Genomic DNA, 26,713 nt, shown 5'->3' with positions numbered 1-26,713 from the left:
TAAAGGGCTACTTGTATCTCACAAGAGTGGTGAAGAAGTTAAGCAGATTTATTTCATGCTGACACAACAGCAATATCTTTGTTTTCCATCTGCTTAATTGTGTGCTTCTAATGACAGTGCTTTGTTTTACATTGTGAAGAATCCCATTGGAACATGGACAGATTCAATAAATGTTATTTTATTAAAAATAAAAAATATGGAGGCTACAGTCAAATACATAGCAAGAGTTTTTATTTTTACAAAAGCATGGGTTGGGCTGATCCTAGTAATCTGCAAACTTAGCACACTGTTAGAAATACAATAATTATGGAAAACCACAGTGACCAGTAAGTATTTTCCTGTTGCCTTAATATGCTTAATATTATATATGGCCCATATATACACAGAGTATACTTCTGTCTGAGTGCAATTGTATTAATTTGTTCTTCGAGTTATGCAGATTCAGTACATTGGTTTGCATGTATTGTTCAACTTCTGGTGTTTTTTTAACTTACTGTTATGCTGACTTCCAAGAATTTCTTTACTGTTTAGCTCCAAAGTATAAGTGAGGATGAAGGGGTGGGAAGAAATCCTAAGTAGTCAGTCACTGCATAATTAAACAATATAAATTGTATGAAAAGTATTCAATATATTCAAATAGTTGGGCATTGAGTATATTGAGTCTTCCCAACGGTAGAGAATAATTATATATATAAAAACCAGGGAAACTACAGAGAAGCACAAGAGTGCTCATTCTCCCTTACTTCCAGCAGAGCACTGGAAGAGGCAATACAGTCTTTTCTTCCTCATCTTCTGCCTAAGGATTGCAGGCTTGGTGGTTCACCACTCTGGGCACAGGTACCTACTCTCTATTAGATCTATTGACAGAACTGAATCAGCTGTGAAATATTGATCATTTAATCTCAAGCTGAGTAAAAAGTGTTTCTGGCCCATCAGGTTGGATCTGGCCCATCAGGTTTCAGGAGTTGACTATCCACCCAAATGGACCAGAAGCAGGAGTGGGCTCAGACAAAGCAGCCACCCGGAATACGGAGCATGGGCTAGGCAAGAGTCTAATTCCAGAGCTTAGTTCCTTGGACTGAGGAGCTAGCTTTGAAGCAGGGGGTGTATAGGGCCTGGTGTCCTGAGAATGGTCCTTGGGGGCCAGCTGACTGGATGCCCAGGAAGCCTGACACTGCCACATCTACTGTGTCCTTAAAACACAGTGGGACTGAAATCTGCCATCTTTGAAAAGGAGTTTTTGATGAGGGAACCCAAACAGAGACCCGCAAAGAACAAGGATAAATTGGCCACTACTGGTCACAGGTCCTCAGTAGTTGTGACTTCTCATCTTGCACTCCTGTGGTGCTATCACACTACACCTCAACTTATCCACTGTTTCAAAAAATGAAACTAAAGATCATATACCCGATGGTACATTGAGCTACTCCAACCTATACACCAGTGTCCTCTCTTGTCACACTCAAGATTAATATCTCTCATTAAAAACCCCCACTAAACTTGCGGATAATCAGAAGAAATAAACACAAAACATTATTTTAAATAAACCTATGCACGTGTAGTCTGTTTATTTTTCCTTCTGGTGCTGCAAAGCTAGATGCCAGCCAGAAGAGGGAGCAGGTCAGCTAAAAATTCTGTTCAGGTTTTGCTGCTGACAAATGCAGCCATTTTGGCAAAAACAAGGAAGTACTCAAGGAGAGGTGGATTCGTCTAAGTTTAAATTTAAAGAAAGGATATGTAGGAGGAGTTCCCATGTTCATGAGACACACTATAATCACAATGTTCTTGAATGAAAAGGGGGAAAATGGAATCCACAGTGTTAGCATTTTGAGATTTACCTATCAAATCTCAGTACCAGTTCCATATACTACGAATTTTTGGAAACATTGCATTCTGATTTCGAACCTCAGTTCCAAGTGCTTTCATACCTGGGACTTGGATCGAGCTCATTGTGGGAAGATGAATCTATTATCATGTGATCCTACGGTCCTTAAATTGTGTTTTCACAGGCCTGTGAATTAACAGGATCTGCAAATATACCTCTTGGCTATCACTCAATCACATACTCTCCAACACTGCATGAAAATGAAGACATTCTGTTCCAAATCAATCAAATGTCCCTATTTTCATATTAAAGCAACTTTAGCTTTCTTTCATAGGTCAACAGTCCACATTTGGTCCAAAATAGATGGGGGGGGGGGTCAAAGACAGACAAATATCTGGAGATATTTTCCCCCCTTATTCTGTGTATGAAAACAGAATGATGGGTAAAGTGCCAAAAATTGCAGGACTATAGTTACATCGGCGAAGCAATGAACTTTGTACATATTTTATAGAACATGTTTGTCAGAATTGCCTCTGTTTATATCTGTTGTGATTGATTTACCCATTCTTCTAGTAGGTACTGAACACATTTTGTTTTAAACTGAATGCAGTATATTTTACCACTGCAAACCCTCTTTTCATCTTGGAAAGCATTCATACTGCAACAGTCTGAACGGGACTTTATACATTTTATAGTCTTGTACTACAAGTCTGAGTACCAAAACACATGTGCCCTACGTAATATCTGAAGATTTGTACATTCTCTAAAATCAAAATGTATGAAGGCCAGGGCATGATCCTCTCCTGCTGATTTACGTATTAATGTGTCCTTCACAACTGATTAGATTACAAGTATTTGACACTCGGTGCACAGGAAATATCCTGATTAAAAAGAAATAAAGAAAACACTGCATATAATTGCTCAACGTAAAGAACTGTAAGCAAAGAGAGTTTATTTCCAATTGTAATTGTTATTACACAATTTGGCGTGTCAGCTGTTGTGAAAGTGAGTTACATATTCAAATCCCCAAGTTCATGTCCTGAAGTTATTTAGACAGGGCCAGGCAGACACATCTACATTATATTAGAAAAATCATGTCAACAAAACACATAAAAAGAGGGGATTTTGTATGCATTAATTAGAAGGTGATAAAAATGGGTTACACCGTATATAAATGTAATCTCTCCTACTGACCCTCCAATCTGTTTAAAGAAAGAAAGAAAATAGTTTATCTAGGATAAAGAGCGAAGCCAATGGTGTCTGACACTATTGCAGTGTACTTTGTAACTTATTGGTTTAGTGTCAGTTATTGACAGCTTTGGTGGGGGGGGGGGGAATTCTGGCCATATCAGCAGCAAAAGCAATTTAATTTTATATAGTACCTTCCACATGAAAAACACGCTGTAAATTGTATTACCATCAGCTTGTTGATAAAAGTGGTTGTGCATGAGGATGAGACATAGGGTGTGCATGTGAAACTGGTGATTTTTTATTTTATTTTTTAAAATCCCTCTAAAGAAAATACATTTTTTGCGCTAAATAAATAAATAAATCTTTCAATAACTTTGTCTCTAAAGATTTGTTATTCTTATAACACTGCCTTTCAGCCATCCAAAATTTGCCCTAAATCTTATGGCCTCGTTTATGTTTTTAATTGCAGACATAATTAAGTTTGTTCATCTATCTAGTGCTGTATTTGCCACATTAAATCTGAGGTCAAAGTCCCCCCACCCTGTACCACACAAGTGGTAAACAACAGCCACAAATGCACTCTCCCAAGTGAGAAGGATACAAAAAAATGTATTCATTAGTGTGAGATGTAAAAATGTACGCTCACACTTCTGAAATGTATGGCTGCTCCGTTCACACTTATGCCAAAGGCAAACAAACATAATTCTAACTGGCAGCTGGACGACATTCCAAACCGCCACCACATTAATTCACTCACCTCAATCAGATTTCACATGCAACCTGCACAGCGTGCTGCCAGGAAATCTGGCTATAAAACCTGGGTTCCCATACAAAACAAACTCCAAAAATATCCCCATACAATGCAGTGTGGCAGCTGGGGACTTGCTCTTGTTTAACACTGGTAGCAAGTAAGATGTCTGCTTGCTTTCATTGCTTCTGTCCTGGATGGAAAGTTAAGTTTTTGGTTGATATATATATGTGTATATAACCTGTTGTAATATCACAACAGTGCTTCGAGTTAGTTTTTATTTGTTGTGTGTAGAGGTAAGGAAATCCCGTGAAAGGGACACAGGTCTCTGTGTGTTACAAAGTTGGGAATATTTATGCTAATTATTTGCTGATTTCTGCTTACCTGAAGATAGGATTACGTAAGGTCTATAGTAGACTGGGAAGAGAGTGCTGTGTACTGGATACCAGTATCAGCAGATTTTAATCTTAAGCCAAACATGAACCTTAATATGTCTTCATGTCAAGTGGCATTGGATGATACAGCATGAGACTAACTGCAGCAGAAACTCCAGTGTCTCGTGACATTTTTTATATGTATGAGCAAATCATCACTAAAAGCAACAACACATCACTACCACCAGTGTACTGTATATTACTTTTCCAGGGTAAAACATGCTCAAAGCAGTTCACATCATTAGAAAAGCTACATAATAAAACCTAGCAATATTTCAAGATAATTCACTAACCGTTACAAATCAGTCTCATGTTAACAAATGTGCACCAAGATCATAGAATCATATAATTGTAGAGTTGGAAGGGGCGGTGAGGATCATCTAGTCCAATCCCATGCAATGCAGGAATCTTTTGACCGGTGTGGGGCTCAAACCCACAACCTTGAGATTAAGAGTCTCATGTTCTATTGACGGAGCTGTCACACAATGAAACAATCCACTGTTCATTCATACAAGGACGCAATAACAGAAATACAAAAATGAAATCTAAAGAGCAACAAAAACCATAAACCTTAAAACAAAAGTAAACATTGCCTCAAGCAACAACCCCTCCATCAAATCGGGGCCCCACCTGGCTAGGTTGGAAGGAAATGAGCCACAGAGCAGGGACCAGATCTTGAAGGGTTGGCGGCTAGATCGTCCTTAAGGACCTTCAGCAGCAGGAGGAGACTTCATAGCTGGAGTCAGTGAGGGCCCTTCCAGGCCAGGCGGAAGATGAGTCGGACTGAAAACAGGCAGCAGGTCTCACAGCTAGATGGTCTTTGATCTGCATGAACACAGCCAGTAGCATTTTCCTGTGATCAATGCAGCTGGATAAAAGTATTGACTGCATCCACGTTCTCCCTGTATCACAGTTAACATTTCTCCCTGTGACCACATGCACACAGCCAATGACTTCTTACATTAGGAAAAACAGTAGAATGCGAACTGTCTCTAAGTCAGTTAAGAACATAGGAGGCTGCCTTAGTCAGAGCATGGTTCATCAGGTGTTGTGCTGCCCACACTGACCGGCAACAGCTCTCCAAGGGTCTCAGAGAGTCTTTCCTAGGCTCAGCCTTACTTGGAGTTGCTAGGACTTTTTGAATGTAAGGTACAGTATATGTTTGGTGGCAAGGCCCCTCAAGTTGTAGAAACTTCTTTGTGGAATTCCATGCCAAGGGAGACCAGCTTGGTCAATTCTTGGGCAAAGATAGTTCTGTTTAGTAGAGCTTTTCCCCCTCTTCCCTCCCCCCACTTTCTTTCTTTCTTTCTTTCTTTCTTTCTTTCTTTCTTTCTTTCTTTCTTTTGTTCTTTTTTCTTCTTCTTCTTCCTCTTTTGTTTGTTTGTTTTTGCTGGTCTGATGTGTTAATATCCTTTTTAAATTTGGTTATTTTTGAAGCTTTAATAGCTGTAGTTGCATTAATGTAAGCGTCATGAGGACCAATATATAGGTTAATGTGGAGGAATACACGGCTGTATCTAGCGTTAGTCCTACTCAAAGTGGGCCCCTTGAAATCACTGGACATGACTTACTTGTTGTTATTGACATCCGTCCACCTCAGGAGACAATGAAGGAGTACATTAGATTAATTGATTTCAATAAGTGCACTCTGAGTAAAATTTACTTGGCTACAATCTGTAATTTTTATTTAAACCATTTTAAAATCAGTGGCATTGGGAAGAGGATGTTGCTGAACCCCGGGCGCCAGAGATGAAGGGAGCTGTGGCCCAGCAGGAACATGAGTTTTTGGATCTGACAAATGAACTTGGAAAAAACCAGATTTGGAAAGATAAAGTTTGGTTTGGTTTGGTTTGGAAATGGGGGGTTGGATAGACCCCTCTATGCAGGGATGTTTGGACTTTTCAAGTCTGGCAATGGGCCGTGAGATGTTTGGGGTTGTGGGGGCTCTTAATTCTGGAGGGACTCTGAAACATGTTTTTAAATACCACATGGAGTTTAGTGTGGAATATGGAAAAGGGACTGACTTGTAGAGAAGGGTCAAAAACATTGTCAAGTTGGAGTTCCCACGAATGAAAGGAGCAGGAGATAAAGTAAAGTACAGGTATAAATATGAAGAAGAGCCGCGGAAGGGACATGGAAGAGACTTAAGGGCCTCGGATATAAGATTACCAGGTTAATGGGCTAGATTGATGGGATAGAAAGGACTGACAAAACCCGGGACCAGGAGGAATAGACGCTGGAGAAGATTGGAAGAATTTTTTTTTTTTTTTTAGGATTGTTTTATAAAATTGATGAATGTTAGAAAAATGTTGGAACGAAATGATTTGGCTTTAGCAAAAATGTTAAAAGAATTATGTAAGAATATTGTGGTTATGAGAAATTGGTACAAATAAGATCTAAGTTTTAAGTTTTAGGGTCTTTTATAGTAAGATAAGGTTAAAATAGACTAAGGTAATGTAATGACAGAATATTATGAAAAATGGAAAGGATTTGCTGTGACAATTAACAACTAGGATACAAAAAAAGGGAGGAGTGAGGAGGTCAAAGAAAGAAGGTAATGACAGTTAAGGATTTGAGAATATTGGATTTGTTTTTAAATGTTTGTGGCTTATTTTTGTCTTTTGATTGTGTTGTGTTATTTTTTGATTTTGATCAATTTGTATTGTTTGATTGTGGTTTGTTTTTATTTTGTTTTCTCTCTTTTCTTTTCTTTTTTGTTTTTTTCCTGTAATTCTAAAACCCTTAATAAATATCATTTAAAAAAATAAAAATAAAATCAGTGGCATTGAACAGGAAATCTAGATTTTCTTCAATCCAGGTTTACTCTTCATTATTTAAACAGACAATTTCCTGTTAAAAGAGAACAACACAATTCTACACCACCAGACACCACAGACTCCGTTTTCTGCTAGTTTGAATATGCATTTGTTTAATGGTCTTCAGTTTTAAATTTACGCAGAAAAGTCTGGTTTACCACATCCCCCAGGTTATTTTCCTAGTAACATTTAGCTCTTGTGAAAAGGCAGGTGACTTCTGCCACCATCCAAATGACAAGCGGCTGTCATTGTCACCAGCGTTCTTGGCAGCAGAACCCCCACCCCGCTGCCCCAATCCTCACCTTAAGAGTATGAAGAATTCAGTGCATGTTTTATGTCTGGTTTACAGTGTATTGTTTAACTGAAGTGAATTACTTCTGCTTACTTTTTGAGAAAACATTCATAGAATTGCTCTACAGGTTTGTGAATCTAATCTAACTTTGGGGGGATTATTATTAATTGCTTCTATAATCCTTTTAAAGCACTTTGTCATATTTATCTCATTTTCTCATCGCAAAAGCAACCGTTTGAGGCAGGTTGGGCTGAAATCCAATTGCAAGGCAGTGAGCTGCACGGCAGGCAGAGGCTTGAACGTGAAGGCCAGAACTTCCCATATTTTTACTTGTTTTGCTTTAATCATTTATATACCACTTAATTCTGTAACTTCATGCCCAGTACCTTTTTTCTAGTTCTTGTCAGCATCCGAAATAAAGATTCCACAACAATTAAACTAAAGTTGCAATTCTGTACATCCTATTATTTCTCAGATATATTGTTTTGGTTTTTTTTTAAAAAAAATGCATTGCTACATTTGCTACTGTATCGGAATCCATGTTTTGGATGAAGGTGCAGTTTAGAAATGTGTTTTTTTAATTAAAAAAAATTTTAAATAAATAAACACACACCTAGAAGTTTACTTCTGCATAGGCACACACTGGATTGCATTGTAATACATTTTTGCTTGATGATGCAAAGCAGTAAAATAGTTTCTTCAAATTCCCTAAGCGCTATCGGATTGGATATATTAAGAACAGTAAGAACAATTTTGAGAGGAGGTCACAGAAGAAGGCATAATGTGTCTTTTAACACTCAAAAAGTCAACACTCCTAAACAGCTGGCTCTGCCTGTTCTGAATCCCAAATACCAATAAGGATGGGACCATTTGTTGCACACTCCAGCTTAGCATGACAGTAACACAGATTTTCCTTCCATTCCCCTCCCAGCATCTTTTGAAACATTTCTGTGTTAAGAGATGCGTCTTCAGCTGCTTTTGCTGCATGTGCAAATGGGGACACAAAGATGATATGTTTCAAAGGGAATCAGCAGCTCAGAATAGATTCTGATGTAATGTTTTCCCTCAGTATAAGTCATATTCATTGAAAGATCATTGCAAGTTAAAAACAACATCAGCAACACAGCACTGGGGGGGGGGGTTTCCATGTCTACAGTGGTACCTCGGGTTACGGACGCTTCAGGTTACAGACGCTTCAGGTTACAGACTCCGCTAACCCAGAAATAGTACCTCAGGTTAAGAACTTTGCTTCAGGATAAGTACAGAAATCATGCGGCGGCAGCGGGAGGCCCCATTAGCTAAAACGGTACCTCAGGTTAAGAACAGTTTCAGGTTAAGAACAGACCTCCAGAACGAATTAAGTTCTTAACCCGAGGTACCACTGTAGTTGGATTTTACAAGGAAAATCCATGGACTGGGACAATGTGAGAAAGCCAATCTCCTGCAGTAGTTTTGGGACCCACTGCAAGAGACCCATGGCTCAGCACCCCCCACCCCAGCTATCCCCTTACAGCACCACTGTAAATAATGCTTCTGTTATTACTATTATTATCACGATCCAAAAATCTCAGGGCAGTTCACAGCATAAAAATGCAAGATAAAAATACAAAATAACCCTCCTCCCCCCCACACACTTCCTACAAGGCAGATATGCCAGAGCATGTTGGTTTAACCAGGGTGGTGGCCATGTTGTCTTCCAATGGAGTAAGCTGGTGCTTCTCAAATAACCTGGAACATATGCCTTCCAAATGCCAAATCTGACTGCATTCTTATGTAGAGCAGAAACTGCACAGGCATTTAGAACAATGTGGATAAAAATTCTGAAGACATCTATGTTATAGCAGTGCTGTATCTCTAAAAAACAACAATGGTGAGTAAGAAATAAAAATCCCAGAAGCCTTCATACCCAGGAAAACCTGTGCCTTAACTCAGATGTAACATAGCTAGCTGAAACAATGAGTTACTTCTGTTTCTCCAGTTTTGAGAGTGATCTGGACATGCAAATTGGATGTGCTGCATTCTCCAGATCTGACCTGTTTGACAGGTAATATCTTTATTTTCTTGGCTTTTCAACAGGTTTACAAGAATACCTACATCAAACATACATATAATCCACCATGCAGGGTTTTATATTAGTATATTAAGACTGCATTATGACTCAATCTTATGAGAGTTATAGCCCAATCTTGTTAATGTCTACTCAAAAGTCCAAATTGAGTTCAGTGGTGCTGTCTTCCATGTAAGTGGGTACAGGATTGCTGCCTTAGGCACACTTAACGTACCTGGGCAAAAGTCTTGTTGAACTTAATGGAATATACTTCTGTTTAGGTATGCATAGGATTGCATTCATAGTCTCACTGGGAAAGAATCAGAGGACACTTAATGGGCTTGTAAGGCATGCATTGTGATGAAGTACCATTTCTGAACTTGTTTGGAAGTGTAATCTGTACCCTTGGTCATATGACTCTGATTACATCCCTGGACTTCTTAGGAATAAAGAATGGAAGTTCAGGCTTTTAGAAAAACCATAGCTTTGCCACATGTAGCTGTAACCTGCCATTTGTTTAAAAATATCTCATCAGCAAAGTGGAAACAGATTTTTCTTAACTAAGTGCTTTCAGTTAAATCTAAAAATGCTCCCTTTGTCAAAGGTTAAACTGTTGCCTGACTTGCTCTTGTAAGCGTTTTAAGCAATCCACTTTATGTGCCATAAATATGAACTACGGGGGGGGGGAGAAAAAGAGAGTACCAACCAAGCAAAAGACAACGAAACAAACAAAAAGGAGAAGACAAATCGCTGCCCATGTTAGAATGGAGGTAAAGTTCCATACAGCTGTTTCTATTGCATTAAACCCCATTAATATAGTTTTGCACGTGCAAGATGCCACTTACTGCATAGGCTGTATTGTGCTTAAAGCAGAAATGGGGAACGTGGCCCTTCAAATATTGTTGATCTACAAACCCATTCTCCCTGACCATTGGATTTGCTGTCTGAAGCTCATGGGAGTTTGAGTCCAACAACATCCACTGTGACACCATTCCCCATTTCCAGGACTCGCTCAGATGTTATGCCAGCAAACATTGGTCCACACCAATGTGCAGTAGCTAAAATATATACTGATAACCAGATGTTATAGGCTGTCATACTGAAAAAATCAGTGTTTCATCTGGCCTAGTACTATCAACCTTGGCAGCTTATCCAGATGATAACTTGAAAGTATGGCTTTACCACATTTTGGTCTTTGCAGAATCACTCTGCGATTCTGCATACAGGTGACTCTTAGTGTATGCAGGAGATTATGTTCTGGAGATAGCACATAAACCCAAAATTGCATATAGTCAAAACACATTGGGTGTAATGGCGGGTGGGGTTGCCAAAGTCCCCCCCCAGGGGTCTGCCCCCTCCCTTTCCACCCTCTTTTTAATAGTTAAAAAATATCTTGCCATGCATGTGAAGCTGAATACACACAAGTTTAATGTGTTGAAGTTGCAAGTTACCTGCATAACATTTCCCCTTTTGTACAGTTCTCCTGCAAGTTCCTCATACGAATATATTCTAATGATGGAAAACAGATTGAGGCAGTACCTTGAAGCAGGTTGTCAATTTCACTAAGAGGAAAGGTAAAAGCGGCAAGTGCCATGAAGGAAGGAAGGAAGGAAGGAAGGAAGGAAGGAAGGAAGGAAGGACTGCCGCATGAAAAGGGGAAGTACTTATGATTATTATTTCCTTTACTTCCTGTTTCCACAAGATGAAGTCACTAATGAACACAGAATTCAGTGGTGCGTTGACATAAGAGTGTTGTTGGTAAAAAAAAAAAAAAAGTTTAGTTGGAACCCTGTTGTTCTACGATTGACGGATGGCCTACTAAAGAAGATCTAAGTGAAGTGAAGATAGCATTTTACAAAGGCATGAGATTACTCAACTTTGACTAGTAAGAAATGTAATACACACACACACACACTCTATCAGTCCTTGTCCATAGGCTGAGTTTATCTTGAATCAATTTATAATATATATCCTAAAAACCATGTATTATCTGTGCCAGGAATGCAATAATATTGTGCAAAGATATTGAGGTGTGAATACCGTACATGAAGTTATCATACAGGTGACAGTGGTATACAGTTCAACTTGGGAGTTCCCAGTTATTTCATATTTTCTTCCTGTTAACAAGCTTAACTATCTCTGAGCTATGCTTAATTAAGATGACTTTTTTAAAAGCTAAAACAAAATACTGTTTTTTAAGTAAAGTGCATTTGTCTAGTATGCCTTTTCCTTCATCGGGTTCAGTCCTCCAAAGACATACCTGCATTATGAATTGTCCAGGTAAAGCATTCTACCTTCGTAAGGTTGCATATTTTATAGTTCTGCTTCTATTTTTAGGAATGTTAAAAGCTAATTGCCTTGAATAAAATCATTATGCAATCTAACAGTTATGTACACACTAAAAAATCCACAAAATCCAAACGTTGGATATGCATCTCCCTAGCTGTGTTAGGGAAATATGCCAGCTTCTTCTGAAACCTCTTTATCTCAAACTCATGATGTATACATATCCGCACTGGGCTAGGAGATAGATTATAAATCTGTTCCTTCTTCATCCCAATCAATCAATTGCTGTACATTTCCATGCCTGTATTTGTGAGAGATACTTAAAACCAAAAAAGTGAAGCTTAAAACCAAGCTTATTTAAAACTTCAGCTGCTCCTTTACTGCATGATGGAGGGCTGTGCCAAGTCCCCAGTTCGGCAGAAATTTAAAACACTGGTAGCAAATGACCAGGCATAGCCTGGCATGGCACTGGAATGTCCAACAGCAAAGGGGAAAGATGTCTGCTATGGTGCATATTGTGTAAATGCAAAGGAAGATGGGGATGGGTGTGAAATGACAGCTTAGAACAGATGTCATGGGCTCCAATTCTTCCCTGATCATTGGCCATGCTGCCTGGACCTAATGAGAGATGGAGTCCAAAACATCTAGAGGGCACCAAGATGTCTACCTCTGGCTTAGAGAACCAGAAGGTATCTCAAAACTATGCCCCTCAGTAACACTTACAGTGAATCACATGTGGGGAAAGTGCCTTTGTACACAAGTCCTGTTTTTGGTCTTCCCATAGGCATCTGATTGGCCACTGTGAGAAAAGGCTGCTGGACTAGATGGGCCACTGGCCTGATCCAGCACACTCTTCTTATGTTGTCTAGTCAAGATAGATCCTATTCGAAGCCCCGTTTCTACAGCATATCAAACAGGAGTGGCAACATACTTTGTGTTCAGCTTGTAGCTGCTGCTTAATCAAAGCAAATTCAAAGTAAATCTATTATAACATTAACGTCATACCATGACTACATTAGCCATTGATTAATGTTGATTAATGTTGCAACACAAGCTTTTTTCCTTTTTTGCAATATTACGCCTGATTGACAAGTGTGTGGGTGTGGATCAGGACGGGTTCACAGCTGTCAGCAATGCCGTTGTGTTGTACAAATGGGAGAAAGGCATTTCGTTAATGTGGAAAAGAAGAGCAAAGAGAGCCTTTTAGTTTTCAAACACAGAAGAAGGCACTAAAGTAACAAGCACACAAAAGGGATATGGCACCATGGGAGGCTAAGATTCAGTGACAGTCCATGATTTATAAGAGCTTTGCAATTATGCCTGTAACACTTGAGTATGATGTCCTTCCCTAATAAGAGAAATGAGTACTCACTGTTCCATCTTACATAATGTTGTAAAGTGATGAAAAGCTGAGGGTAAAGGATACTTGAGAAGTGTAAATACAGGTATGGAATGGTGGCGCTTGACTTTAAGAGGCAGGCTGAATGAATGAATGATGAGAGAGAGAAATTACAAGGGCTTCTCAAGAGCTTCTCTGGTTTGTGAAAAGCAAATCGCTGCACTGTCTTCACCCCGCCCAATCTGTTTCTTTGTTTCCTTGCCAATATTATTTGATTTCAGGCAAATAATGATGAGGTAAAAAGACCTAAATGCCGCCCTGTGCCATGCTTGACAATGCATTCCCAGGAGAGCCGCACAAACATCACAAATTCATCGCAAGAGCATTCCATTGTTCCCACTGAACAGGTCAGAAAACAGAACCACAAGACTGCTGAAAGAGCTTGTCAAAGGCAGCGCAAGTAAACCCCAAGGCTGGGAAATGCACAGTTTCCCCAGATGAACAGGAAGCGCATGCAGACACACAGGGGGGCAGGTTGATTTATGCAGAACCAAAGCTCCCCTCACCCCCAAGGAACTGGAGAGTTAACTTTGTCATCTTGACATTAGGCACAGAGCAGGCACCTTTCACAGCCCAGAGCTGTAAAACTGCAGTGGTGGCATGGAAGGAGGGAGACTCACCCAAACAGTTATAATAAAGGTGCTAGGATGGGATGATGTTGAAGCTGGATTTGTGGCACAAACCCTTCAGTGGCTTGGACATATAAAAGCTAAAAAATAATGCTGGGAATTCTTTAAGGGGACTGTCTCCAGAAATAGGGATATACAATTTGGTATGTCCCCAAGGATTTTGAGATGCAAAGTTGAGGAAGCTTGAGTTTCCTATTCAGGCAGCTTATGCAGCTCGTGTTGAATAAGGAACTGAGAACTAGGAACCAGCATCAGTCTCATTAGGCGGAAGGACACAAGGAACGAGGGCAGTCACTGCCCTCTGTGCAAACTCTGGCAGGTGTAGAGCCATGTGTCTCAAATTGGGTCTGGATTTTACTTCCATACTTAGTGCAAGTTTTGATAAGGAACAATTGCATGTTGTACTGTATTTTAATTGTCTTGTAACTCACTTTGAGATGCTTCATAAATAGTGATGAACAAATATAACACAAAATTATTATTATTCTTTCTTCTGCTTAAGCTGTCTGAATACACTGCCAAGCATATATATTTTTATAGATATAGGTACGCTAGATTTTGTAAATGAGACATATTTGAATCATTTATGCTGCAAACTTATATGAATTTACCTTGGAGTAAGCCCATTCAACCCAATGGGACTTCATTGGATGATTCAGGACAGACAAAAAGAGGTACTAACAGCCCAAGTGCATGTATATCTTCTCAGAAGTGCTAAAGATTAGGGGTGAAGAAGACTAGTGAATCATTCAATGAAGCTGAATGTTGGAAGACCCCAAGTTCCAGTGTTATAAGAGAGGAAGAAAAACTTTTAAACCACTTTCACCATACCATGTGTAATTTTGCATACCTCTATCATGTCCTTCCAAAACTCACCTTTTTTCTAAACTAAAAAGTCTCAAGTGTTGCAGCCTTTCCTCACAGGGCAGTTGCTCCAGCTCCCCAGTAATTTTGGTACTCCTTGAAGCTCAAGATTTTCTCCGACACTTCTGAATATTTTGATTGAATGAAGGCCTAAGAGCATCAGCAGAGAATGTAACTCCATAACCAAGTACTGAGTTTATTCAATAGCCTACCAGGGAACAGATACCACTAGAAGTTCATAGAATCATTAATCAAAATAAAGGCAATATGAAGTTAAGAAATGCATAAGAAGTGGTCAAAACGGTAGATCATCAGAGGTGCTGATGGAAGTCCAAAAAAAAAAAATTATTTAAGTGATGAAGTTTTGTGGTATGTATTATAATTTATATGTTAAAATTACTAAAAATTATTATTAAAAAATATATTCCATAACTGCAAAAAAAAAAGAAGTTCATAGAATCATAGAATTGGAAGGAACCCTGAGAATCATCTAGTCCAACCCCCTGAAATGCAGGAATATGCAGCTGTCCTATACAGGGATCAAACCTGCAAACTTGCCATTATCAGCACCACGCTCTAACCAGCTCAGCTATCAAGTCTCTCTCTTTGCAAATACGTGTGGCTTCTGCCTATACTGCAGTTTTATCATTTTAGCTGTCAGTCCCTTTTTTGCTTCCTACAAAGTCCAATTGTACAGAAACTGCAACATTATATTATAATTTTGTGTGTGTGGGTAGGTAGGTAGGTATATAATCAGTTCCCACCCATTCTTTGTCTGTTAACATTTTACTGTACTTTCAGCTTCAATGCTATTCAATACGTGATCTCATTGGCAAAACCTGAAACTCAAGGTTGAAACCTAGGTTTCTAGCATCTTTAAATATTGCAAAGCTCCTTAGTTTCACTTCACTTTTAAATAAAAATATGTCTTGGGCATTGGGGCTGTTATTCAAGCTCATCTGTTTGTCCTCAATAATAAGGTAAACAGATCCACCCATCATGTTTGTGTGTTGGTAGTATGTATTCATGATATCTGCCAAGGACACTCCCTTGGAAGGGACAAAAATGACTAAGAAGACTGGCAACCTATAATCTGCAGATGTGGTTAATGGGAATTGCAGGGGTGCAATGAGCAAATTAGCATCACGGTGAAGCTTCTATCTTGATCTGTTCCAGTATACATTGTAGATATCTTGTACGTGTGACATATAATTTCAATGCCAATTCGCACAAACTTCTAGGTTTATGGCACAGAATTGTGGGGGGGGGGTTATTCAAACCCACATGAACTTGTGGCTAAAAGCTGCTGTGACTGTATGTGTGCTGTTGTTGCTCAGTCCAAATTGTTTGTTTTTATTAGTTGCATTTTTGTACTCAAGTGCCTCAAAATGACTTACGCATAGTAAAAATAAAATAACGACGGCATTAAAATCAGACAAAAACAACAATAAACGAAAACTAAAGTACTCTTCCAACAACATATTTTAAAGGAACAATTCTTACCCACCCCACTTAAAGGACGGTCATAACAAAATCCACTGACATTATGCAACCACCTTCTCAATTAAAAAACATAAGCCTGAGTAAATACTGATGTTTTTGCCTGTTGCCTAAAAGCAGGCAGTGCTTGTGCCAGGTGCTATTTCCTGGGGAATTCATTCCACAAACAGGAAGCCATCCCTAAAAAGGTCTGTTCTTGTGTTACCTCCCTCTGCATCTCCCTCAGATGATGAATTCAGTGTCTGGGTTGGTTTACGTGAGGAACGGTGGTCCTTGAGGTATTAAGGTCCTGGGCCACATATCTGTAATCTTATTTTATTTTTCAGCAATATCATACAAAAGAAGGCTTACTGCCAACAAGGAATGAATTACAGTGGTACCTCAGGTTACATACGCTTCAGGTTACATACGCTTCAGGTTACAGACTCCACTAACCCAGAAATAATACCTCAGGTTAAGAACTTTGCTTCAGGATGAGAACAGAAATCGTGCTACAGTGGTACCTCGGGTTACATACGCTTCAGGTTACATACGCTTCAGGTTACAGACTCCACTAACCCAGAAATAATACCTCGGGTTAAGAACTTTGCTTCAGGATGAGAAGAGAAATCGTGCTCCGGTGGTGCGGCAGCAGCAGGAGGCCCCATTACCTAAAGTGGTGCTTCAGGATAAGAACAGTTTCAGGTTAAGAACGGACCTCCGGAACGAATTAAGTACTTAACCCGAGGTACCACTGTACTCAACTCTTCCTAGCCCACTGGCCCAGTCATGAGAACGACAGAAAAACAGAAGTAACGAGAGAGCTGAGAAAGAAAAGTAAGTAGATAATCAGCCCTAAAAACTGAATAGTTGTGAGATAAGAAGGAAAATAGAAGGGGCAGAAGATGTAGGTCTAGTATTCCTGCATTGTATGGCCAAAGATCTGTTTTCGATTTTGGGTGCGCCCATGGTTTTCGGCATCCCCTGTGGGGCTCCTGACTCCCCTGCTCTTTGAATGACAGACTTTCATGCCCTATCACAAGCTGCTTTTGAGAAACTTCTCTCAGTAGTTTAAAAAAAAGCTTTGGCATGCAGCCAGACCTAAGTGCAGGGGCCCCTTGGGCATGTGGAACTGCTGTGCAGTTGTTTGAATCCAGGATGATGCTAGCGCTGGGACAATTCCAGTCTTTCTATTTGTATAATTCAAAAATCCTTTCTAGACCAAAGCATGTGTGTCCAGAGTCTGAAAAGCAGCTCGAAATGCAGTTGGGGTTCCACATTGCCAGGTACACACCAGGACCCACCATTTGGGAAACACTGTTCTAAAGTCAGCTGGGGGCTGCTCGCTACGTGAGTTATACACGTGAGGTCTCACACATGTGAGTAAAAAATAAATTGGGAGGAAACACTCAATGCTTACCTGTGTACTTTTCAAACTATTGGTATGTATCTGAAGTGATATACTATAGCCTGTTAATCTTCCATAAGTACAGCCCTGCCCAGTCACACCAAAAGTCCACTCAAGTCAGGAAGTTCATACCTATGCCTATGGGGAAACCCAGAAACAGGACACAGGTGCTGTTATTCCCCTGCAACTCGTATTCTGAAACATGCTACCTTTAACCCTGCAGATGGCGTATATCTTTGTCTTCCATGAACATGTCTAATCCTCTTTTAAACATAGCTGTCAACTTGCAGATTTGAAAATAAGGGACCAGCAGCCTTGCAAATAAGGGACCAGCAGCCAAAATAAGGGACCTGCAGCCTCCCCTGTTCCAGGCACTCCAGTCTTCCTGTCCTCTCGCAGTCTGGTCAAACTCATGCTGGTAGCTTCGAGAACACTGTCCAACCAACTTTGTAACCAGAGGTTCAACTGAATAGAATCTGAATCACATGCACCACAAGGCCTATGCAGCCTCAACTTAAGATGGCTCCCCGGCCTGGCTTTGCACTGCAAAGTTTGCAGCAGCACGTGCAACAAAATGGCGTCCAGCATTCAAAAAAAACCCCAGCTTGCATTAACTAGCCACACACAAGGCATGCAAGCTCTACCCCCCAGTCGTTCTTAGACTTCTTATTGGTTGAGCAACACAGCCAAGCAACACAGTTGGAGCCTCCCTCCTCCCTGGCCGGCAGGGAGGGAGGGAGAGGAGCTGCTTCCTTTGAAATTTAAGGGACATCATTTAAGGGATATCCATCAATAAGGGACAGCAGCGGGACATGGCGCTGGAATAAGGGACTGTCCCTTCAAATAAGGGAGACTTGCCAGCTATGCTTTTAAAGCCATCCATCTTGACAGCCATTACTACACCTTGTGGTGCTTGAGAATTTTGTAGTTTAACTGAATGCAATCAGCAAAGGAGCTTGCACATTTTGGATGCTTTATTCCCTCTACTCCCTAGGAAAATAATAATAATGTCAGCAGCAGCCCCCAGCCATCAGTTTTCCTGTGGCCACTTTCCTAACAATTTATTGGCTGCCAGGGAGCTTTCAATTGTTGAGCGTGTTGACAAGCAGACACTAATGCCTGCTCCTGTAACCCAATCTTTAAATGTCTCTGTTTACCTGCAGCCTGCTGCAACTAACTGGCCTGTGCGTCATAATAAATTGCTAAATCAGCACATTAATGGTGAAAAGCTACTTTCTGTGACACTGAATGGGAAATCTCCCATTGACTTCAGCAACACTAGGAAATATCCAAATATAAAATTGACTATAAGCCTAATGGTGATCAGCTTTGTGCCTCACTGCTTCTGAAGAGGAGGAAATTTTGTACACACTTAAAAAAAAGAAGATGTTGAGAAGTAGTGCTGCAAGCAGTCATTTTTCATTTATGAGAGTTTATTTTGGAATGTAGTTGATGGGTTTTTTTTGCTTCTTTAGACCCTGAAGGAGACAACCATGATTATTCAAAATAAAGTATCCCAGATTCTGGAGTACACAGAGAGGTATATGTCAGAAGACAATGTGAAACTGCAATTATGATGATTGAATTGCCTGAGGACAATCCCTGCATGAACTAGAAACATTCCATGATTACTAAACACCGTAGTCTGTTCATGTTTTAAATTGTTTATTTTGCCCTGGGTATTGACAGCTTCCAATGTTAGGGACAAACATCTCCAAGATACAGCCTTATCAGATGCGCATATTGTAACTTGGAATACAGAAAACCATCTATGAATCAGGACTGATGAGCCTCAGGGTATCTTCACATCAAAGTGTCTAGTGACATGTCCCCACATGGGGGTGGGTTGTTCCGTTTCAGTAACATTAATCATAATTCACAAATAGGAAGGAGCAGTGTTGGCATATTAATCCCCACGCCACAGCCTACCCTACTTTTCTCAGGGATTCATTCCCATGCTTCAAGCACTGTGGTAAATTACCAAACTTCTAGTGAGGGACACTCCCATACAGACATGCCCCCTAAAAGTGGCATATCACAAAACAGTTCCTGAAGAATTCGGGGAACATCAGGTTTTTAAAAAGCAAGTTTCTAGTCCTGATTATTAACACTAAAAATGTACGTGGTGTTTTTCTTAAAAGTTTAGAAGCACTGACGGATTGAGCTTCTGCATGCAACAGATCTTTAAGCCTCCCCCCCCCACAAGTTTCTCACAACTAACATGAATAAGGCACAGATTGGTGTTTTCTCTTCTATTGATGAATCTGAATAACTTGTGATGTTTTGTTGAGGCTCTCCACTTAAGTCTCTCTGGTTCTGAAACCACTTTTTTAAAAAAAAGTTTTCAATGAGTTGGAAAATACAACATTATTCCCAGCAGAAAGAGATGGTAGCATCCTTTGGTGCTATAGTGGACTCTAATTTCAGTCTGCAGGTATTGGAAGCTACTTCTGAATAATTTTCTCTTTATTTTTATTTTTAAACTCCCTAAAAACACTAGCCCATCTAAAAGCAAGATTCTTACTGTACCAACTCCCTGTTCTGCTAGTTTTCTACTTGCAGGATCCCCCCCCCAATAGAATACTAAAAATGCAATTTTTAGTATCTGAAGAATGCCGCCTTAGGACTTGGGGGCTGACTTTCAATACATCACAACTGTGGAAATTGCTCTGCTACATACAAAGCCTCATTTCCACCATATTCTAAAACTTTCACGTAAATAAACTCCAAATTTCGAAAGCAAATGGAAGTTTGATTAATTGACAAAATGTATTTTAGTTATTTCAGCATTCTGGTTCTGGGATTTGTGGCATTTTAAAGGACTGGGTTCCAGACACATTGACTAATTTTAAAAAAAAATCTAGATAAATGTGAGAGCTTGCAACACAATTATGTAGATGAGATGATGATGGTAGCAGCTATTTTCAGAGTGTTCCACATAAGTTTTCTCAATAACCCTTACACCACACCTACAAGGTAGGTTATTATTATTGCCATATTGCTGATGGAAAGTGTGACAGAGATAGTGGCTTGCCTAAGGCTTCCACTTAATCCCTGATATAGACGAGGTCTGAGGCACAGACTTTCTGGTTCACGGTTCAATCTCTTAGGAAATGTAGAATGCACAGAACCTGTGCTGTGAAAAAGTCAGGGACTCTCGTGGACTCAGTGCCATTGACTCAGCAAGGCAAATAGAGCAATGGTGAACAGAAACCAGCAGCAGAATAAAAAAGTAGGCAGAATATACAGACGGGTGGATCCAGTCCAGACACCGTAGAACAACCTAGTGGCTGTTTTTCAGACTGTGGAACAACAGAAGGCCCTGGGAAAGTGAAGTGGGAGGCGTTTTCCCCCTACTGTTCTCCTGCCTCTGCTCCTTCAGGCTGCTGCTCTGCGGGTGAAGCCAACTCCTGGCCCATAACATCCTCCAGGACACTCAGCAAGAGAGCAGGCCTTTAAGCTGGAATAATCAGATAGTAGGGAGTGGTTTCCGTGTAGAAGGTCATGGTCAGGATTTTCAGGACCAAGGAGAGCTCCCAATGAAGGCAGATGTTTCTTCAGCAAATGGTCAGACACAAAGGAACTCCTAAGTTGTATTGCTAGTCTACTGGGTGTTTACCAGGACTCAGTCATGGGCAGAGGTCTGGAGTGAGCCGGGGGAATCCAAGGCAAACCCAAAGACAGGACCAGAGAATAAATAACCAGTACCCTGTTCTGCCATGCAGAGAAGCCCACAACACATGGCAGCACTTGCTCCAATGAAGTCTAGAGGCCTTTTGAGCCTCTGCCTCCAGACCAGCTCTCCTGGGTTCCACCTCCTTGAGAACTACAGTCAATCTTCTGGTCTGCAGACAGAATTCCTCACCTAAGAAATCTAAGCCTACAGTATTGGATAGAAACAGGAAACAGCACCTTTCACCCAGAGTGACTTGTTGAATGTTTTTGTTTATTTTTTTATTTGCATAACTTTGTGTACTGGTTTTCAAGACAAATCGCTTAGACTGGAGACTGGGTAGACACTGAGAATGCAGACACACTTCAGCTGATTATATGGCTTTACAGGGAGATCAAACAAACCCATAAAGAATAAGGCCGTCAACGTCTACTAGTCATGATGGTTATATCCCGCCTCCAGGATCTGAGGCAGCCTGCCTCCAAATGCAAGTTGCTGGGATCTCTTTTGTTTTTAATTAGTTTTTATTAAATATTTGCTTTGCTTTGTGTTTCCCATAAACATCTGACTGGCCACTGTGGGAAATAGGAGCTGGACTAGGTAAGTCCTTGAGCCTGATGCCGCACATCTCTTCTGTTATTACGAACCAAATTAGGCCTCTTCAGGTCTTGACAGAGGAGTAAAACCGGCTCCAGCCCTTCCCTTGCACCTCAGTAATGTAAACAAATGCTGCTCAACTGAGCTTATAGTTTCTACACTTGAATGAGTCGAGTGGCTGACATCACACAAGCATCGGTGCAGTTACAGATACTTTGCATGTACATGCCTGCTTCTTAGATTTATGGGCTTCTTCCTTTCCCTTCATAACGGGAGAAAAGGCCTTTGAATTATTATCTCTCTTATGACATTACACCCTGTAGCTTCCTATCAGAATGTGATAGTGGATCTAAAGAGATGGCTTGTCAAGAACCATGAAAATTAGCGCTTCTTTGAAACATGAGAATGCCAGTATTATGAGGGCATTCATAGAAGATACTTAACTGTCAGGGATCAGCCCCCCCCCCCCCCGGCCACACTCTCTCTATATCTTATTGTGACTTAAGAGTGTCTGCCAGAGATCTGTGGTAAGATCTAATGAACACAGAGTGAAAATCTTGCTCAAAATAAAGGCGAGAAATGTATTTTCTGATAACCACAAGACATAAACAAAAGATTTGGCTGCATGACAGAGTACCTGAATACTGAGAGGCTGTGTGTATCTGCAAAGGGCAATAAATCCAACTTGCTGCTGTGTTCAGACTGGGGCACCAACAAACACTGGCATAAGAAAAGGAATAAGACAGGTTCTGTCTCTCTGACACCCCCCTTAAAATTATGCCCAGGAATACATTGCAAGTTTCTCTTCTTCCCATGGCATGATGGGGCTACACAGGTGTAGTCATCCCTTGAAGTCCAACATTGATTAGAGTAGGTTCTCTGCCAAGGGCATTTAACCATCCAGCTCTAGGCACTGGGGCAAACAAAGGCTCAATCTACCACATTTGTATCTATTCCTAGAAGTTCATGCCCCCATCCAAGTGTCCTACACTCCCAAGAGGCCCAGACCGAGGGCCACTGTTGTAATGTGTGAAATAGCTCTACCCAAGAGTAATTCACTATAGGGATGCATTCCTGAAATTTTCTTTCCTCTAACTGCCATCCCTGAGATCATGAAGAATAATCTGCCCAAACGAGATCAACTTGTGACTGTTAGGGCAATTGTTGTCCTCTTTTGCCATCCAGCGATAGGAGATGTGGATTTCATTATGTTGTGAGTGAGCTAGAAACTTAATAATCTGTGGTATTCAGGAGCATTGTAGTTGTTTCCTTTTCTGGAACAAGATAAGGTTGTATCTTAAACATAAGACTCTCCAGTACCTGTTAAGTATTCCACACAGGTTCCTACCTACCCTATTTAAACCTCAAGAGATAAACCTCAGGGTAGAAGACTTTGATGCCACTTTTATTTTGTGGAGGGAATCTTTTTTTTTTCTAAAAAGGGGGAAGTAATTTGAATTTTTCTATGCTTTGCTTCTTCCTAAGGTGAGCAGCAAGAGTACAAATACAAATTGCTCAAAGCAAAAGTGGTGAAACTGGAAATTTCACTATTGTTAAAATCAATTTAAATAATGAATTAGATCACTATCATAAATCAAGGGTGATGGGAGAACAGTCTACTGTCTTGATTGGAGAACTGAGCCAAAACTAAGAAAATGAATTTCAGCAGGGACAAATATAAGCTTCTATCCTTAGGCAGGAATAATCAGATGCACAAATATAAGATGGGGAACATCTGGCTTGACAACATTACATGTGAAAAGGATCCTAATAGACCACAAACTGAATGTGAGTCAGCAATGTGATGCAGCTGCAAAAAACCTATTGCAATTCTACGCTGAATCAGCAGAAAGATGGTGTCCAGATCAGAAGAAATAATAGTATCACTCTATTCTCCTTTGGTCAGACCCCAACTGGAGTACTATTTCTAGTTCTGGGCTTCACAGTTTTGTTTTGTTTTTAACTTGTATTAAATTTTTCAGCAGCAACACCATAAATGTAACATACATATTATTCGACTGTCAGTTACAAAAAGTAACAGTAAGGTACATACATAGTAGGATCACTGATTAATTGTCCTGAGGCCACCCAACCCAGGGAGGACAAACAGCCGGTAGTTTGCTTCTTCATTGGCAAAGCACGCATTTACAATAGCTCCAAAGGTGCACAGAACATGCACACACATTCCGGGCGACAAAGTATCTGGCATTCCGTCCCCAGGTTTGCACTCCAAGCTAGACTGTTGGAGCAACAGCATCACTACGTCTCCCCACCCACAAGCTTAAGTAACCTCATCTGATGGGGCGCATGCAAACAACCTGCAACTTCTCTTAAATGGATGTGGTCGCAGTGCTTGCCTCTTCAGGCCCTTCCTTGGAGCCCTGCCAGTCCCTGACATTAATTAGTGCTCTCCATAAAGATACGGGGTACATTTGTTATAGGAGTTTGCAATAACTGTGCTGACTTATTGATGTGGTCAATAAACTAAGACCACGTGGCTAAACATTTGTCTCTCTTTGCCTGTCCATTAATGGCACTGCAGTTTAAGATGTGCATTGAGGCGCTGGAAGGTGTGCAGAGGAAGGCAACCAAGATGATCAAGGGTCTGGAAACCAAGCCTTATGAGGAATGGTTGAGGGAGTTGGGTATGTTTAGCCTGGATAAGAGGAGACTGAGAGGAGATATGATAGCCATCTTCAAATCTCTAAAGGGCTGTCACATGGAGGTTGGAGCAAGTTTGCTTTCTTCTGCTCTGGAGGGTAGGACCCAAGCCAATGGATTCAAGTTACAAGAAAGAGATTCCAACTAAACATCAGGAAGAACTTTCTGATGGTATGAACTGCTTGACAGTGGAACACACTCCCTTGGGATTATTGAGCTGTGATTGATTGATTGATTGATTGATTGATTCATTGCATTGGACTAGATGATCCTTAGCTCCCCTTCCAACTCTACAATTCTGAGTTAAATGGAACCAACTGAGTCACTGCTGCCCTAATCATCCCTATTTGCCAAAGAGAACTGTAAGCACAAGCAACTTGTCTCCCATCCTGCTCTGTCTTGAGGCAAGCATTCAGTCGTCTCCTCTGCAGGAAAAGGCTGGTGATTAGGTACAAAGAACAAAGTTCCCTCTCCAGTCTGTCCCAGGCCCCATCTGCACCATTTTTTAAAAGCAATATCATAGCACTCTAAACAGAGAATCATGGGAGTTGTGGTTTGTGGAGAGTGCTGAGAGTGGTGTGGATGCCCAGCCCTACACTTTCCAGTGGTTTAACAGTCAATCCCTCCTTCCAGAGAACTCTGGAATTTGTAGCTCTATGAGGAGAATAGGGTCTCCTAACAACTCCCAGAATGGTTTCCTTGGGGGAAACCATTACTGTTTAAAGTGGTATGATCCCACTTTAATTGTATGCTGCAGATGGGGCCCCAGAGGCAGTCCTATGTGTTATGGGGCAGGAAAGGGATATATGTTCAAGCTGCGCCTTCCCACCAATGAATGGAGTTAACATCCCTTTGGTTGGTTGGGTGGAAGCAAGTTTTGCCCTTTTGTAAACTGTATTTTTAAAAAAATAATAACGCAAAAAAGCCTGTTTCTCAGCAGATCTGTATTCTGTGCTTTAATTCTGCCTTATTTGTTTTTGTAAGTGCATTAATAATCTGCTGTTCTTTTCAGACCTGGTTGCTTCCAAGAGAAGGCAACAAGATTCCAAATTCAGTGTAGTGAAGGAAGGACAGAGACAAAACAATCTGAGACACATTCTTAGAAAGTTACGGCATGGCAAAGCCAGGTCCCTCACAAAGACTAAAAGTCATGACAAGCCCTGGCATATTATGATTGTGAGTCTGTTTGTATGCACACATTCCCAAGGTAATTTAAGCTTTTAAGATAATAAAATAACTAATACAATTAAAAATGTTAAAGATTCACAGAAACACAGTAGATCACTAATATTCAGAAGAACAAAAAGCGATTAAAACCATTATATGTTTGCATGTGTGTGTACACAGACAGACAAAAAGAAAGACAATATAATAAATTAGGATAAACAAAATCAATATCTCAGATAAATTTTAAATCAATGTCTAATATAAATCTAACTCCACTGCTATCAATTTTTTGTCTAAAAAGAAACAAAGATTGGTTTAAAATGAAAGTGCTGAATGGTGTCCTCATCTGGGTGTTAACGCAAAGTACATTTCATAATTTATATTCATGAGTTCTAAAACTCCTGGGAAACATCCATAAAGTGTTGCAGTACATAAGCTGAATTAGGGTCCATTCTGTAGGGGTTGGGGAATATTACCTTTGAAAGGCGGTAATCAGTGCTGTATGTCTGTCATACATCAAACAAAACAAAAGAAACCACTTATATTATTCCTGACATTGCTGCAAAGGGCCTTTATTGGCATCACACAAAGCAGAATATGTATGTGTAATGAAACATCTCATCTCTTCTTTTAAAAGGCTGTCATTAAATATAATCCACAAGTACCTGTGTGGAAGTGGGTGCATGTGTGAGTATGTGTGACAGTGAGACGGAGAATTCAAAAGGCAAATTAGTTTTCACCTCCCGGTCCAATCATTTCTGGGAATTGTGCTTGAAATCTAGTGTTATTATTAGGTCAAATTCAAAGGAAGCTGAATATTCTATGGGGGGGGGGGGGAGAGAATGGAAAAACGTGAGGTCCTGTAGAAATAACTTCTGCATGTTGAAACACATGCATGTCACACCCCATTTGTCTTTCATATTTAAGGATAAAGCCGCCTGTCCTGCAGCAATTATTACACAGCATACCCTTTATTTTTAAAAATGCAAGACTTTGGCACAAAGAACCAAAAGGGGGGGGGGAGGGAAGGAAGAAAGAATTAAACTGATGAAAAGCATTTATGTCATGGTTTAAATTAAGACCTTTGTAATGTAAGAATGACATCAGCAGGAAGCCTAGCTTAATGAAAGTAAGAAACTGTACTGTTGTTGTTATTTTAAAACATGGGTAGGCAAACTAAGGCCCGGGGGCCGGATC

The sequence above is a fragment of the Podarcis vaucheri genome (assembly GCF_965113315.1).
Source record: "Podarcis vaucheri genome assembly, chromosome: 8".
Lineage (NCBI taxonomy): Eukaryota > Metazoa > Chordata > Lepidosauria > Squamata > Lacertidae > Podarcis > Podarcis vaucheri.
Note: the sequence above shows the minus strand (reverse complement) of the source record.